Source organism: Balaenoptera ricei, chromosome 13, assembly GCF_028023285.1.
Source record: "Balaenoptera ricei isolate mBalRic1 chromosome 13, mBalRic1.hap2, whole genome shotgun sequence".
NCBI classification, from domain to species: Eukaryota; Metazoa; Chordata; class Mammalia; order Artiodactyla; family Balaenopteridae; genus Balaenoptera; species Balaenoptera ricei.
This window is the reverse complement of record NC_082651.1, coordinates 69,240,302-69,256,952: the sequence shown is the minus strand read 5'-3', so window position 1 is coordinate 69,256,952 and position 16,651 is coordinate 69,240,302. Positions and strand designations below refer to the sequence as shown.

Below are 16,651 nucleotides of genomic sequence, written 5' to 3'. Positions count from 1 at the left end.
GATGATATGGTAGTTCTGTTTTTAATTTTCTGAGGAACTTCCATACTGTTTTCTATAGAGGCTGCACTGATTTGCATCCCTACCAACAGTGCACAAGTGTTCTTTTTTCTCCATATCCTCACCAACTTGTTATTTCTGGTCTCTTTGATGATAGCCATTCTAACAGATGTGAGGTTGTATCCCATTGTGGGTTTGATTTGCATTTCCCTGATGTTAATCATGTAGAGCAACATAGTCTTCTTTATTGTACTTTTTAAATACTTAACAATATACCCTGGAAACCTTTCCCTTTTAGCTCCAAGAGCATCGTTTCTGTTTTGTGGTTATTAGTTCACTAATTTAGATAGTTCATTATTAATGCACAGTTTGTTTTATCAATAGTATGGTAAACTTTCTAGAAGATCATTAAAATGACTTCAGTCTGTATGGTTACTTTATATACAATGTACAAAGTAAAATAATAAAAACAAAAAAGAAAAAAATCGCCAGATGTATGAAAAGACAGGAAAATGTGATTGGTAAGAAAGAGAAAAGGGGAAAAAAACACATATGGAGTTAGCATATAGGGATTTAAAAATAACCATGATTACTGTATATTAAGAAAATAGAGGAAAATATAGACAAACATATGAAAAATATGGCCATTGTCTACAGAAAATTGAAATCTATAAAAAAGAATCCAATGGGCACTCTAGAATTTTAAAATAAAATATCTAATATTAATAACTTATTTGATAGATTTAATATACAGTACTGGACACAGAAGAAGAAAAGTAGTAAACCTGAAGGCATATCAATAGAAAATGATCAGACTACAGCACAGAGGGAAACAAAGAATGAAAAGTATAGAACAAAAGAAATACGTGGATCAAATGGTCAAATATATACCCAATTAGATTTTCTGAAAGAGAAAATATATAATTGGAGTGAAGCAATATTTTAAGACAGAAAAGTAAAGATTTTTCCAAAAAATGATGAAAAATTTAAACTCATAGATTCACAAAGGTCTACCCACCCTGAGCAGGATCAATATCAAGAAAAACCACACCAGAGCTCACAATAGTAAACATTTCAAAACTAAATCAAATAGAAAATCTTAAAAGCAGCCACAGAAAAGGTTTAGTAACTTTAAAGGAAAAAAAATAAAATGTATATCTTGTTTCTTAGTTAAACCTATAGAACCCAGAAGACAATGGAATGACACATTTAATGTGCTGCTGAAAAGTCAAATAAATAAACAAAAGACTTCAAACTAGAATTTTATACCCAGAAACAGTATCTTCCTAAAATGAAATCAAGATAAAGATGTTTCTAGACAAGCAAAAGCTGACAGAAACCATTGCTAAAATAAGACACACTAAAACAGAAACAAATTATTGTAAGCATGGAATTGCATGAAAGAATGAAGATTATCAGAAGTGTAAATATGTGAGAAAATTTTAAAATGATATTGATCCTTTAAAATAACAATAACAATTATGTTGTGTAACATGTATAACGTGTACAGAAGTAAAATGTTTGATAACATTACACCAAGACAAGAGGAGAACAAATGGAAGTCAGAATATATATTAAACTGAGAATAATGAAAATATCACAACTTGTGAGGTGTAGCTAATCTTAAGGCTTTAAATGTATATGTTTAGAGTGAAATGTTTATCTCTACATGTACGTATTTAAAAAAACAAAAACAAAAACACTTGAGACCATGAATCTATTCTTAGTTTAACAAGAAGCTAAAAAATTGAACAAGAAAGTAAACCCACAGGAAGTAAAAAGAAAAAATAATAATACAGAAAAATAGCAGAAATCAGTGAAATTGACATGCATACCTACACATACAAAATCAACAAATACAAAATGACTTCTTCAAGACCAGTGTCAGGAATTGGAAGAGAGACACCTCTAAATTTCGGCACTGTACAACACAACAACTTTCTGTGATGATAAATTCTTTCAGTATCTGTGATGTCTTATAAGATAGCTTCTAGTCATATGTGGCTACTGAACACTTTAAATATGGTTAGTGGAACTGAAACTAATATTTTCTATTTTTTACTTCATTTCATATTTATTAATAAATATATTATGAAAAATTTATATTAACACATTTGGCAAACTTTACAAAACATTTAATAAACTTATTTTAGAATAGTTTTTGATTTACAGAAAAGTTACAAAGGTAGTAGTGTCTATATCCAGTTTCCCCTATTATTAACACCTTATGTATTTTACATTTGTTACATTTGTCACAACTATTAACTGATATTGATACATTATTTTTATTCTTTTTAAGCACATACTTGATTTAGGTTCCTTAGTTTTTACCTAATGTCCTTTTTCCCCCCAAAATACCATACAGGATACCACATTACATTTAGTCATCATGTTTCCTTAGGCTCCTCTTAATTGTAATAGTTTCTCAGACTTTCTTTGTTTTTGATGACCTTGACATTTTTAAGGAAAACTGGTCAGGCATTTTATAGAATGTTTTATAATTTGGAGTTGTTTGATGTTTTTGTAGTAGTTAGACAAGGGTTATGGGTTTTGGAGAGGAAGACCCAATGGTAAAGTACAATCCTCATTACATCATATCAAGGGTACATTCCATCAACTTATTGCTGTTGATGTTAATCTTGATCACCTGGTTGAGATAGTGTTTGGTTTTCTCCACTGTAATATAGAGAAATATTCTTAAAGAACAAAAAGTTACATAGCCAGTTCAGATCCACAGACAATTCTTTCATCATTGAGAATTGAGGTATCCCCATCTACAACGGTTTGAACTATTATTTGTAGCTTAATTCTACCAGATCTATTTTAACTGTTTTTCTTAATCATATGACATAAATTCTCAGGGGAAATGTGGGCAACAGGGTTCATCATTAAGTCTGAAAATTATAGCTGCTCTTTAAAAACAATCTTATGTTTTAATCTTGAACTTTTTACTGACAGTACTTTCTCATTTTACAGTCATAATATATATATTACCACTGTATTATATCTCATTTTACTGTGGAGATATATATAATATATATATGAATGATTCAAGTGTTTTAGGAAAAACCACCTGTTTAGAAAATTATCTCAGCCAAAGAAAAAGTTGGTTATAGTGTATATTGTTAACTCATGAAAATAATAAAAATATTTTTAGGTAATCAGATCAAATAGGAAAGCTTAATAGTGCTTCTCTCAAAGCATTCTCATTAAAAAATGCTTAATACTATTTTGTGTTAGATTATTTTCCAGAGGAAAAGAGAACTTATCAGACTTCATACCATGTGGGTTTTCAAAATAATGTCTGTTTTATGTTCACAAATTTGCTACTCACTTGCTTAATACTTAAACAGAGAAAGGAGACAATATTTGGATTGAACAGAGAGAAACTAGGTACAATTACTATAATGTACCATAATGGAGAAACTAGGTAATTACTATAATACCTTAAAGAGATAATTGGAAAAACATCAGATTCTATTTTGAGGTCTGATGAAAATACCTAAGATATACTTTTTATCTTTCCCGTATTGAATCCTGGATTTAAGAAGCTCAAAATCCTTTTTACTCCTTGTTAATGGATGGCAATAAATGGACTTAGAGTATAGGGAATGAAAGAGTGCAGGAGATAAAATAAGGGAAAAAAATCAAATCTACATAGTGTCCCTTAATATAATTACCTCAGCATATATGTGAGTTTCCAGATTTATTTTGTCCTTGTCCCCCCTATTTTCATGTTATAGGTTGGTGTCAGTATGTGAAAAATATTTTAAAAATATAAATATATATGCATATATAGAAAGTGTGATCAGAATTGTGCAAGACAAGTTTACCGAATTGGAGAAAGCTTGAAGCAGCAGAACCACTGAGAGCTAATGTAAAGCATTACTATATTAATGCTGTTTCTATGTGAAGGGCCACCAACAGGCAACAGCTTGGCTTAGGAAATCAGGAAGGTCTATAATTAAACCAAAGCAAACTTCAAGTATTCTATTCTGGGGTGTAACTTTTCAAAATACCATATTTTCTGCTTAAACCATCAAGATTTTGGCTGAATTTAGTAAGTGACCATTTTGCCAGAATCTCCTCCCACACACTGCACTTCTTCTCAGAGTAGAATAGTATTTTCATGGGATTTATGGTTCCTCTCTAGCATAAAGCTCCCTACCCTGAATATGGTAAAACTATTTGAAGTGAAATTAAATATGCTTAATTCTCTCATATCAGGAAAGGACTTAACTCTCTTTCCAATTACCTCTACTCCACAAAATCACTCACTGTCTTAAATGTGTCCTATTTCATGAATTATTACATAAAATTAAAAAGGCCTGGGACTCAAAACTGTTCTATGACAATAGATTTCCAGGGTTATTATAAAATATAACTAACTTTAAATTTAATATACATATAAATGACTACTTTTTTCCAGGCACTGTGGAGCTACAAAGTAAACAAACAAACAAGATAGAGAGCCTACCCTTAAGAACTCAGCAGTGGTTTAGGTACTAAAGCTACCTACTGGAATTCTGGAATTAGATTAGGTGTCATTGAAATCTACTCCTTTAACAGATATTTACTGAGTGCTTAGGAAAGTTCTATGTGAGGGGTGTCCACTAAATATTCTCTGCCTCATGATTGTAAATTCTGGAGGGATAACGTAGACAATAAAGATAATAACAGTATAAGAGAGAGAAATAATAAACAGGAAAGAATATAGAATTTAGGGTTGGGGCTTTGCAACTTTATGAGGGATGACCAAGGATGATCTCGCTGATAAGTTTGCATCTAAGTAGTGTCCTGAGGAAGGTGAAGGAGTGAAACATGGGTGGATATCTTAGAACAAAGCATTCCAGAGAAACAGAAGAGGAAGTGGAAAGGCTCTGAGATGGGAGCATGGCTGCTATGTTTAAAAGATAGCAAGAAAGCCAGCCTGGTTTGAGTAGAATGGGCAAGACAGCAACAGTAGCAGATGAAGTCAGAGGGGAAAAAGGAGCTTCACACCATTAAACTATGATTTGCCAAATTGTTCCTATGAAGTCCTCTCTTAGAGGGATACATCATATTATAGATGAATGTCAGCGTTTTTCTTTCTTTTTCTTTTTCTTTCTTTTTTGACTTATGACTACAAAAGGCATGATATTCACAGAGTAACTTCTGATTGGAATATAGACATCATTATCATCAACTTGGCAAGTGTTCTTACTGGCTTAGTGGAAACATTGTTTATAAATTGCTTTTTATGATTCTCATATTCAAAGGAATTTTCAAACCAGTGGGGAGAGTTGGCTAGTTCTTTTGTTTTCTCTGACTGTGGAAAAAACATGATAAGATTCAGTGGGCGTGGGGCAGAGGGGGCACTATAGCAGTCATTAGAAGTTAATTAAGGTGAAGATGCACTGATTCCCTCCTCTGCTCCTTGTATCCAACTTAACATGAGGTCTTGTCCATAGAAAACCCTTAATAAATATTTGTGAGCTAATTAATGGCTGATAGAACCTGTGGAAGTTTTAAATGATAGATCTGTTAAAGGAAATAATGACTAGGAAAAGTTTACTCTAGTTGAAATAGGTAGAACTACTTAATTATTTATACTATAAGAAATACATACTTAAGTGTTTCTAGGTGCACAAACATTTCACCATTCACACCAATGTGAGCATATACCTCTAACTGTGCTTATATCTTCACCTTGAATAGGGATCCACATGTCAGGCTGGCCGCTGCATCACTGGTTTCTCCCTTTTGTTTCATAAGTGGCAGTGCCATAAAGCAGATTCATTGGATCATCTTTGGGGCAGAGAAGATACCCTCACCTCAACTGGCTTCCACAATTCTACACCATCTTTAGTCTTTTCACGTGTGTTTTCCTTGAGTGTCAATGTGAAGGGCCTGACATTATTCTAGGTGCTGGGGTGGGGGGCAGGTGGGGTGGGGAGAGAACAGTACTGAACACCTACTGCAACAAAAATAAATCTCTGCCTCATGAACTTAACTTTCTAGTGGGGAATAGCAGACCCAAATAAAATAAATAATATTATCAATGACATCACAGAGAGCTTAAAAAGAGAATAGAAAGAAGGCCAAGAATTGGCAGTAAGGATTAGAATGCTCCAAATATTACTTATTAGGCAAATTAATGAAAGATTTGAACACATTTGTTATCTGTATGTTGAGATTTAAAGTCATGGCAACTTCATTCATGCTGATAAGAAATAAGGTCAAGATGGCAGTGTGGGAAGACGTGGAAATTAGCATCTCCCCACAACTAGGGCACATGCTGGCCTCTGGTGGGGGACTCTGATGCCCAAGGAGACGGGAGGAACCCCAAAGTGAACCAGTGGCTTGCAGGATCTTGATTCACGAGCCTGGGGTCAGGCAGAAGCTCCTGCAGTGGGAGCTTCAAGTCCAAACCACTGGACTAACAGAGAAACTCAGACACCAGGGAATATTCATCAAAGTGAGGTCACACAGAGCTCCTCATCTCAGCACCAAGACCCAGCACTACCCAATAGCCTACAAACTCCAGTGCTGCAAGCCTCAGACCAAGCAACCAGTAAGACGAGAACACAATCCCACACATTAAAAAAAAAAAAAAAAAAAGGCAAAAAAATATGTCACAGATGAAGGAGCAAGGTAAAAACCTACAAGACCAAATAAATGAAGAGGAAATAGGAAATCTACCTGAAAAAGAATTCAGAGTAGTGATAGTAAAGATGATCTGGAATCTCAGAAATAGAATGGAGGCACAACAGCACATTAAAAGGATCATACACCATGATCAAGTGGGGTTTATCCCAGGGATGCAAGGAGTCTTCAATATATGCAAATCAATCGATGTGATACACCACATTAACAAATTAAGGAATAAAACCCATATGATCATCTCAATAGATGCAGGAAAAGCTTTTGACAAAATTCAACACCCATTTATGATAAAAACTCTCCAGAAAATGGGCATAGGGGGAACCTACCTCAACATAATAAAGGCGATATATATGACAAGCCCACAGCAAGCATCATACTCAATGGTGAAAAACTGAAAGCATCTCCACTAAGATCAGGAACAAGACAAGGATGTCCACTCTCACCACTCTTATTCAACATAGTTTTGGAAGTCCTAGCCACAGCAATCAGAGAAGAAAAAGAAGTAAAAGGAATCTAAATTGGAAAAGAAGAAGTAAAACTGTCACTGTTTGCTGATGACATGATACTATACTTAGAAAATCCTAAAGATGGCACCAGAAAACTATTAGAACTAATCAATGAATTTGCGAGGTTTGCAGCATACAAAGTTAATGCACAGAACTCTGTGGCATTCCTATATACCAAAAATGAAAAATCAGAACAAGAAATTTAGGAAACACTCCCATTTACCATTGCATCAAAAAGAATAAAATACCTAGGAATAAACCTGCCTGAGGAGGTGAAAGACTTGTACTCAGAAAACTATAAAACACTGATAAAAGAAGTCAAAGATGACATAAACAGATGGAGAAATATACCATGTTCTTGGATTGGAAGAATCAATATTGTGAAAATGACTATGCTACCCAAAGTAATCTACAGATTCCATGCAATCCTTATCAAACTACCAATGGCATTTTTCACACAACTAGAATAAAAAATTTCACAATTTCTATGGAAACGCAAAAGACCCCAAATAACCACAGCAATCTTGAAAAAGAAAAATGGAGCTGCAGGAATCAGGCTCCCTGACTTCAAACTATACCACAAAGCTACAGTAATCAAGACAGAATGGTACCAGCACAAAAACAGAAATATAGATCAATGGTACAGGATAGAATGCCCAGAGATAAACCCACGCACATATGGGCACCTAATTTATGACTAAGGAGGCAAGAACATATAATGGAGAAAAGACAGCCTCTTCAGTAAGTGGTGCTGGGAAAACTGGACAGCTACATGTAAAATAATGAAATTAGAACACTACCTAACACCATACATAAAAATAAACTCAAAATGGATTAAAGACCTAAATGTAAGACCAGACACTATAAAACTCGTAGAGGAAAACTTAGGAAGAATACTCTTTGACATAAACCATGCAAGTCTTTTTTGACCCACCTCCTAGAGTAACGAAAATAAAAGCAAAAATAAACAAATGGGACTTAATTAAACTTAAAAGCTTTTGCATAGCACAGGAAACCATAAACAAGATGAAAAGACAACCCTCAGAATGGGAGAAAATATTTGCAAATGAAACAACAAAGGATTAATCTCCGAAATATACAAACAGCTCATGGAGCTCAATATCAAAAAACAAACAATCCATTTAAAAAATGAGCAGAAGACCTAAATAGACATTTTACCAAGGAAGACATACAGATGGCCAAGAGGCACATGAAAAGATACTCAACATCAGTAATTATCAGAGAAATGCAAATCAATAGTACGATAAGTTATCACCTCACACTGGTCAGAATGGCCATAATCAAAAAAAATCTAGAAATAATATATGCTGGAAAGGGTGTGGTGAAAAGGGAACCCTCCTGCCCTATTGGTGGAAATGTAAATTGATACAACTAATATGGAGAACAGTATGGAGGTTCCTTAAAGCACTAAAAATAGAACTACCATATGACCCAGCAATCCCACTACTGGGCATATACCCTGAGAAAACCATAATTCAAAAAGAGACATGTACCACAGTGTTCATTGCAGCACTATTTACAATAGCCAGGACATGGAACCAACCTAAGTGTCCATCGACAGATGAATGGATAAAGAAGATGTGGCACATGTATACAATGGAATATTACTCAGCCATAAAAAGAAATGAAATTCAGTTATTTGTAGTGAGGTGGATGGACCTAGAGTCTGTCATACAGAGTGAAGTAAGTCAGAAAGAGAAAAACAAATACCGTATGCTAAAGTGTATATATGGAATCTAAAAAAAATAAAATAAAATGGTACTGATGAACCTAGTTGCAGGGCAGGAATAAAGAGGTAGACGTAGAAAATGGACTTGAGGACACGGGGTAGGAGGAGGAAGCTGGGGCAAAGTGAGAGTAGCATCAACATACGTACACTACCAAATGTAAAATAGTTGGCTGGTGGGAAGCAGCAGCGCAGCACAGGGAGATCAGCTCAGTGCTTTGCGATGACCTAGAGGGGTGGGATAGAGAGGATGGCAGGGAGGCTCAAGAGAGAGGGGATATGGGCACATGTGTATGCATATGGCTGAATCGCTTTGTTGTGCAACAGAAACTAACACAGTATTGTGAAGCAATTATACTCCAATAAAGATCTATTAAAAAAGAAAAAGAATGAAATAAGAACATGCGAGAGAAAAAATGTTCATCTTTTATTGTATGTTCATAAATTTTTAGATGCACATTGATTTCATTGGAAATTCTTATAAATAGCAGCAGCAGAGATAGTTACTAAAGGTCAGTTATTCCAAACACTAGAAGCTTCTCAGGTTTCTATAATATCTAATATATCTCCAGTTGGGAAAGTAATTGGGAAAAATATCAACAGCAACAATAGTAAGTTTCTTTATAAATTCAGTTACAACTGAAGTGATTAACAATATCTCATCTATGGGTGACAGGCAAAATAATTATGCCCCTGCTGAAGAGGTTCATGTCAGAAACACCAGAACCTGGGAACATGGCAAAAGGGAATTAAATATAAAGATGAAATGAAGGTTGCTAATCTGATGACCTTCAGATGGGGAAATTATCCTGGATAATCCAGATGGAACCAATGTAATCACATGAGTCCTTAAAATAGAGAACCTTTTGCAGCTGTGGTCAGAGACGGAGCCTCACAATGGAAGAAAGGTCAGAAAGACGCGATGTTGCTAGCTCATGGATGAAAGGAGCCACCACGGAAGAAATGCATGTGGTTTCTAAAAGCTAGAAAAAAGTAAGGAATGGATTTTCCCATGGAGCCTCCAGAGGACCTGTGTCAGACTCTCACCTACAGAACAGTAAGAAAACAAATCTTTGTGTTTTTTTTTAATCCACAAGTTACCACAGAGTTCATGGTAGTGTTTGTTACATCAGCAATATAGAAAACAAATATACCATGACTCATGACTTTCCATAGTTACCTGCACCAGGTCTCCTGAGCATTGGTGTCTGTGCTGATACCATGTTTACATCTCTAGCTAGGTAGAGGTAAGCTCAGTAGTAAAAGAATGTAGCAGCAAAAACTCCTAATCACTTTATAGGAAAAATTTAAAAACATATGAGAAGAAACCTATTAATTTTGAAAGAGGTGAGAACATGGACAAAATTATTCTTGAGACCAAAAAAGAAATGGTAATTATGTGACTTGACAGAGGTGTTAGCTAAGGTATGTTAGTAATTATTTTGCAATATGTAAGTGTATCAAATCAACACGTTTTACACCTTAAATTTACACAATGTTATTATGTCAGTTTAAATAAACCTGGAAAAAAACGGGACCCTTTTTTGTTTCTATGGTTTGTAGTGTTTTGTATCATTTAATTTTTCTTATCAGTCAGGTAAAGAGATTTACAGCATAGTTTATGTTTTCATTTTCTCATTATAAAACTAATGTGAGTGCAAAATTTCCAAACAATACATAAAGTAGAAAGTGAAAATAACAATAACTCAGCAAAGAGTAACCAGATATCTAAGGCTAAGTCTGACAGAGACAAACACAGGGCTCATGATTGGAGAGCTTCAGTAAAGGATGGCATAAAAGTGGGCATCTCAATGGATGAGGGAGGACCTCAAAGGAAGCTTTCTTATCTCACAGTTGTCTTCAGAGTATGTGTCCTCTTTGGGCTGCTGAAAAGAATGTCCCCTGATTATATGCTGTGTCCTCTCTGCTCTTTTTCCTTTACTCAGAAAATAAACTGCCATCACAGGACATACATCAAAGTTCTGTGATGGACTTGCGCTATGTGACTGAGCCTTTGTGATTACCACAAAGGAAACAGATTTAAAACATCAGTATCTCTAAATATCTCTTACTGTGAAAAAACTTCTTCTATGCAACATATGAATAATTATGTATTTTCTCCATGAACAACATCAGCAAAATGGTTTCATCACTCTCAGGAAAGATAAAACAAAAACTTTCATCTGCTAGAAAATTGGATGTTTGCCAGGCACTATAACATGCAGAATGTAATTGACTTGTAATCCCCCCACCTGTCATTTTAATGCATTGCTTGATAATTCAGTTGTGCTCAACAGTTGGTCCCCATTTCTATCGAACACATGACAGATAAGCATCATTAGTGTTCTGTTTGAAGTAATCCTTATATGTTTAAAATTATTCTACTCACTGATTTTTATTTCTTAGTGCAACTTGTATACTGTAATGACTAAAAATTTGAAAATTTAAAAACTAAACTGTCAAAAAATCATGATACTCTCCCTCCTCCCCTCTTTTCTCTTTCTTTGACAAGAAAGAACCTTGTTTCCATTAGGCTTTCTTCTCTAACAGGACATCGGCATAGATACGATACCTCAGATTGTAAAAGCTAATGATTTTAAACAACATTTTAAGTCTTTAATCCATCCCTCTGCTTTGTGAAGACCAGAGGCCATGGGAGGGACTGAGATGGGCATGTGATAGATGCAATGCTTTGGGGCTGAGCTCTGGACATAGAATCTAGAGACCTGGATGGTGTCCAAAATTCAACAGTTCTTGTTCTCTTAATTTATAAAAGTCATTTAAATGTGTTTGGTCTCACTTCCCCCTCTTAAATGACTGTGATAATATATCCTATCTGACCCACCTAATAGGAAGTATCACTTGAACCAAAAAGTCTAGTAGCTAGTAGCTAGTAGCTAAGAACAAAAGTGTAGGCTAAGTCCAAGAAAAGGAAGAAAAATCTTTGTAAATGTCGAAGAACCATACCAATATAAACAATATCGTGAGGATGCTACAGTACTATAACAGAACATTGGCCAAAGATGATTGAGTTGAGATATCACAGGGAGAGGATATAGCTGCTCAGACCTTCAAAATTGCTACTGTTTTCAAGTCCCCTGCTTAGCCCTTCAAAATGCTACTGTTTTCAAGTCCCCTGCTTTGTCACTGACCGAAATATGAATATATACCTTCTAGTGAACTGTAATGTTACTTGTTTTCTGAAAGTTATGTAACTGTGAAAAGAGGAGTTTATTGTTAGCCTGACTCAGAGACAGGTGAGACAGAAGGATCTTATTCTCTCAGTTATAAATAACACAAAGCCCTTTGTGATCTGTCCCCTTTTCCCTTTCTAGTCACCATTAATTTCTCATTCCCTTTCCCCTAGTCCAGACGTACTGCACTTCACCTTCCTCAAATATTCCAGACATCTTTTGCTTCTGGGTCTTTTATGTGGTCTTTTTTTCTGTCTGGAGCGTGCTTTCCACTTTCCCATTTTGCCTGCTAATGGTGACTCAAACTTCACATCCCAGTTTGGTCATTGCTTCCCCTAGGAAGCCATGTACTGGATGCTGAGTTAGATGATGATTCTTCTATGTGCAACTGAGCAACTTCTGCTTTTACTATCACAGAACGTATAACATTTATTATAATTACTGGATTAAAGTTCTCTTACCTCCTCCAATAGAATTTAAGTTCCTTGAAGGCGAGGTTTATGTCTGGGTTAGCACAGGGTTGCCATTGTATTTCCAGCCAGAGCATAGTTCTTGGCACATGGAAGATATTTGACAAACACTTGTTGAATGCATGATTGAAAGGAGAAGTGAATGACTGACTGCCTCTAGATTGTGTTTATGTGGTCTTCATAGTTCAGTTCTATGTTCCAAGAGACTGCAGAGACCCACTCCTTTGTTAACAAGGCCACCTGCTGCCTATAATTGCCTCTCTACTTACTGCCATGTGAAGTGGGTCCTGAAGTCATGCTTCAGCTGTAACTCAGTTCTGTATGAGAAACTGCGAAAAAAGTAGCTGTAGCTAAACCAATAGACAGTGTCATAAGCTAAGTAGGGTGAAGAAATAGATGGGTATGAGGAATAAGTGTATATTTCCATATGTCATAAGATAGGAGAAACAGAAGGAATTCAGGAGGCTGTTTAGGGGCCAGTAGACTCAACAGATTATCACTCAGTATAAACAGAGGAATATCGTATCTTCAAGTAAGAGGGTTCTTTTTGTTTATCTTTGTTTGTGGTTCAAAGCAAAACAATTTTTCTGTGGGGACCAGAGCAATTACTTGTCCATTCCTTGTGCTAAGTTGTGTCCTCTAGAATCAGAGCCTGATGTGAGAATTCTTATGCAAGTGATTTAGTGAAGGAGTGCGCTCAGGTGAAACCTGCAAGGGAGTAAGATAAACAAGATACAAGGAATCTGGGTAAACATGAGGCCTCAGCTGAAGCCTAGAGTCATTCTGACCCCAGGTGAGCTCTGGAGCCTGAATAGTAATGCAAAGCCCCATGTGGATAAGGAGCTGACCTTTTGTACTCCAGTATCAGTCATGAGCTGTAGACTACACTTTGTGGAGACAGTGTCATTTTCCAGGTATATCAGGCCAGGTGGCAATTCTTAGGAGACAGGTAAATCTGAGTTGTTGCAGTCAGTACTCAACTGCAGCTGGGACATAAGTGAACCAGCCAGGGAAGGAGAACTGGGCAGGGCACCAAGCATATGTACACTTTACAACCCCAGAAACAGAAGTGTTTCTGGGTTATGGCAACTAATCCAGAAAATGATCTAAACCTTCTTATATCAATATAATACCTGAATGGGGTCTATTCTTTTGACAGTGCCGTTTCTTATGTTTGAAACTAAAATGGAGTCAAACTAATATAATGTTACTTGAAGAAAAAGTGTACTTTTTGCCATCTCTAGATTCCCACTAAAATTGAGTTCTGTGAAAGTGACCTCTATAGAATTTGTCTTGAACTCCTCCAAGAAGAGTATGAGGAAGAAAGTTCAATCTATAGCAAGTGAGATTAAGTCTAGACATTTGAAGTGTTTTTATTAAACTCAAGGGCTTACTCACTCTGATAAGAATTGTTGTGGGGTTACTTTTATTGGAGATTTTTGAAAATAGGAAATATCAATACTTTTAAGATTTCTAGCTTAATTACCTTTTAATTCCATTCTCTATTTATGTCTCTGTGGATGAGAATGTAAAGTAATTAAATCTGAGCCTCCCATCAGGCCTATGTGTATTTAACTGTCTCCTAAAGAAAGCATAATATAGTAGAATAAGCACTGAATCAGAGACCCGGATTATGGCTCTCTACTAAATTAATTGGCCTTTTAACAGAAACTTAACCTCTCTAAAATCAGTTTCCTTCCAATATAAGGTGATGAAGATGAACGATACAATCTCTCTGGTTCTTTCAATAGTCTATGCTTTTATTTATTTGGTAAAAATGAAATATTTATGCGTGCACTGGAGTTGGTTGCTTCTAATATAACACAGACAATTTTTTCAGGTAATGAATGTATTATCAATATTTAGTGAATAACTCATCCTTTTCTCATTCATTTGAAATACCATAATAATTACAGGATGAATATTTATAATTTTTTCAGTTTCTGGCTCTTCTATTATTTGTCATTTAATCCATTCATTTATTGACAAACTAGTTTTCAACTACCTACTATATGTCAGTCACTGTACTAAGTGCCAATTTATCTGTCAATTATTATAGTAGTGTCAGTGTTTTAACTATTTCATAGCACATTTACATGGAAAAATAAACACTCCTTAATTATATTTCATTTTCAGTGTTTTATGGGCTAATGTCATTTATTTATTACTCCAAATGAAGAGTCATTTTGTCAGTTTTCAAAATCTCATTTGGAATTTTATTTGGACTTCAAACCGGCTTCTTAATTTCCTAGAAGATTCCAACAGATTACTAGTCCTCATTCCTTCAAAGTAGGGACTGTGGGTATTTTAGAATATATTTTCAGTTTCTGCTTATATTAGGAAGGTGTATATTATATTTTGGATTCCTTTTTCTAATATTTTCAAAATTGTATGGTGTCTAGCTACATGACAACGGAATGAGGTTGTAAAATTCCTGAGTTTCAGCTTAAAATGCGTCTCGTTCTTTGCGATTGGTTCATTTGTTTTCATTTCAGTGTGATTGAGTAGGTTTAGGTAAATACATATTTACTTGACCATCTTTCCTGGGAGTTCATTTACACTCTGCGAAAGGTATGCGTAGCAAAGGCTCTTGTATTGATAATTTATCAAAAAATCCTTCTTTTCCCTTCTTCTTGGGTCCAATCTAGACTACCTTTCCCAGCCTCCCTTGAAGCTAAAGAACTAAGTCAGGACAGTGGTATGTGAACTGAACTTATATATGCAATTTTTAGGGTGCTGCTTTTAAGAAAATATCACCCACTTCCTACCTCTTCTGCATTCTGCTGCCCCCCAGGATATAATGCCCTAGAGACTGAGGAAGCTGCACTATGAAAGGAACATTGAATCACCACTAGAAGACCCACTATCTATTCTTTCATGGGAAGAAAATAAACTCCTACAGTGTGTGAGTCATTGTGTATCAGGCTATTTTTCTTCAATCACAAAGCAGCCTCCATTAATAATACCACTTTCTAATCCTCTTACCTTGTTTAACTCAAGGCACCATGGCTTCTATTACAATAAAATTTAGTTTAAAAAATTATAGACGAAATACCATTCAAAACTCCATGAACAGTGTTCTTTCCATACTGAGAATTAGAATATGATATAGCGTCTTAGACTAGGTTTCCTGGAGTCAGACTCTGAGATGGGGAGTTGTGTGCAGAAGGTTTATTGGGAGATAATACCTGTAAGGAAGTGAGAAAGGCAGGGTTGGGTATGGAGAGAAGCTGACCCACAAGGTGGCAGCAACTGAAGGCTTAGTCCAGGTCCTGTAAGAACCTGTGGAGCTGCGATGGCCTTTGGTGTTGTCTCAGATTGAGGCAAGGGAGATAGGCCTTTGTATTTCCACATGAGCCATTGGCCATGGGCAGCCCCCTGGGAAGCGTCGTACCACTTGAAAATTGGATTGTGGGGAGGGACACACTATCCAGTACATACAGGCATGTAGATAATAATTTCTTGCGTGATTCTTTTTAAGAATTCAACTCTAGCGATTTAATAAGAAGTAATGAATTAGTACCTGAGTAACTAAAACATTCCTGTTAGAAGGGATTTGATTACACTGATGTTCTCCAATGTGTGGTGTATGCACTGTAGGACATGGGCAATATCCACTGGTCATTTAGAAAGAAAATATGAGTGTGTGTGCATAAAATACTTTCATACAAGCACACCTCATTTTATTGTGCTTTGCTTTATTGTGCTTTGCAGATACTGTGTTTTTAAAATAATTGAAGGTTTGTGGCAACCCTGTGAAGAGCAAGTCTATTGGCACTGTTTTTCCAACAGCATTTGCTCACTCGGTGTCTGTGACATTTTGGTAATTCTTGCAATTTTTCAAACTTTTTCATTATTATGTATAGATATTAGGTAAGTAATTAATAAAAACTATTAAAAACAGTTAACATAAAACAGTACATGTATGCCATTTATAAATATTTGATTTCTAATATTTCATATAGAGTGTTTCATATAGACTCTAAGATGAAACCAGTCATAACATTATCGTTTTATGTAACATCAGGCAAGAAAAATATGCTGTTGGAAAAATTCTAAGATCTATGCTTTTTAAAATGAGTCCAGAATGAC

The 16,651-nt window shown here is 35.5% G+C and overlaps 1 long non-coding RNA gene across 1 annotated transcript in view; it reads left to right on the top strand.

Annotated features, from left to right (window-relative positions):
- Positions 1–9,808: 9,808 nt before the first annotated feature.
- LOC132376967 (uncharacterized) overlaps positions 9,809–16,651 on the top strand; it is a 180,897-nt gene continuing 174,054 nt past the window's right edge. The window contains exon 1 of the long non-coding RNA XR_009506486.1: positions 9,809–9,952. This is a non-coding gene — a long non-coding RNA (uncharacterized LOC132376967). The remainder of the gene's footprint in view (positions 9,953–16,651) is intronic.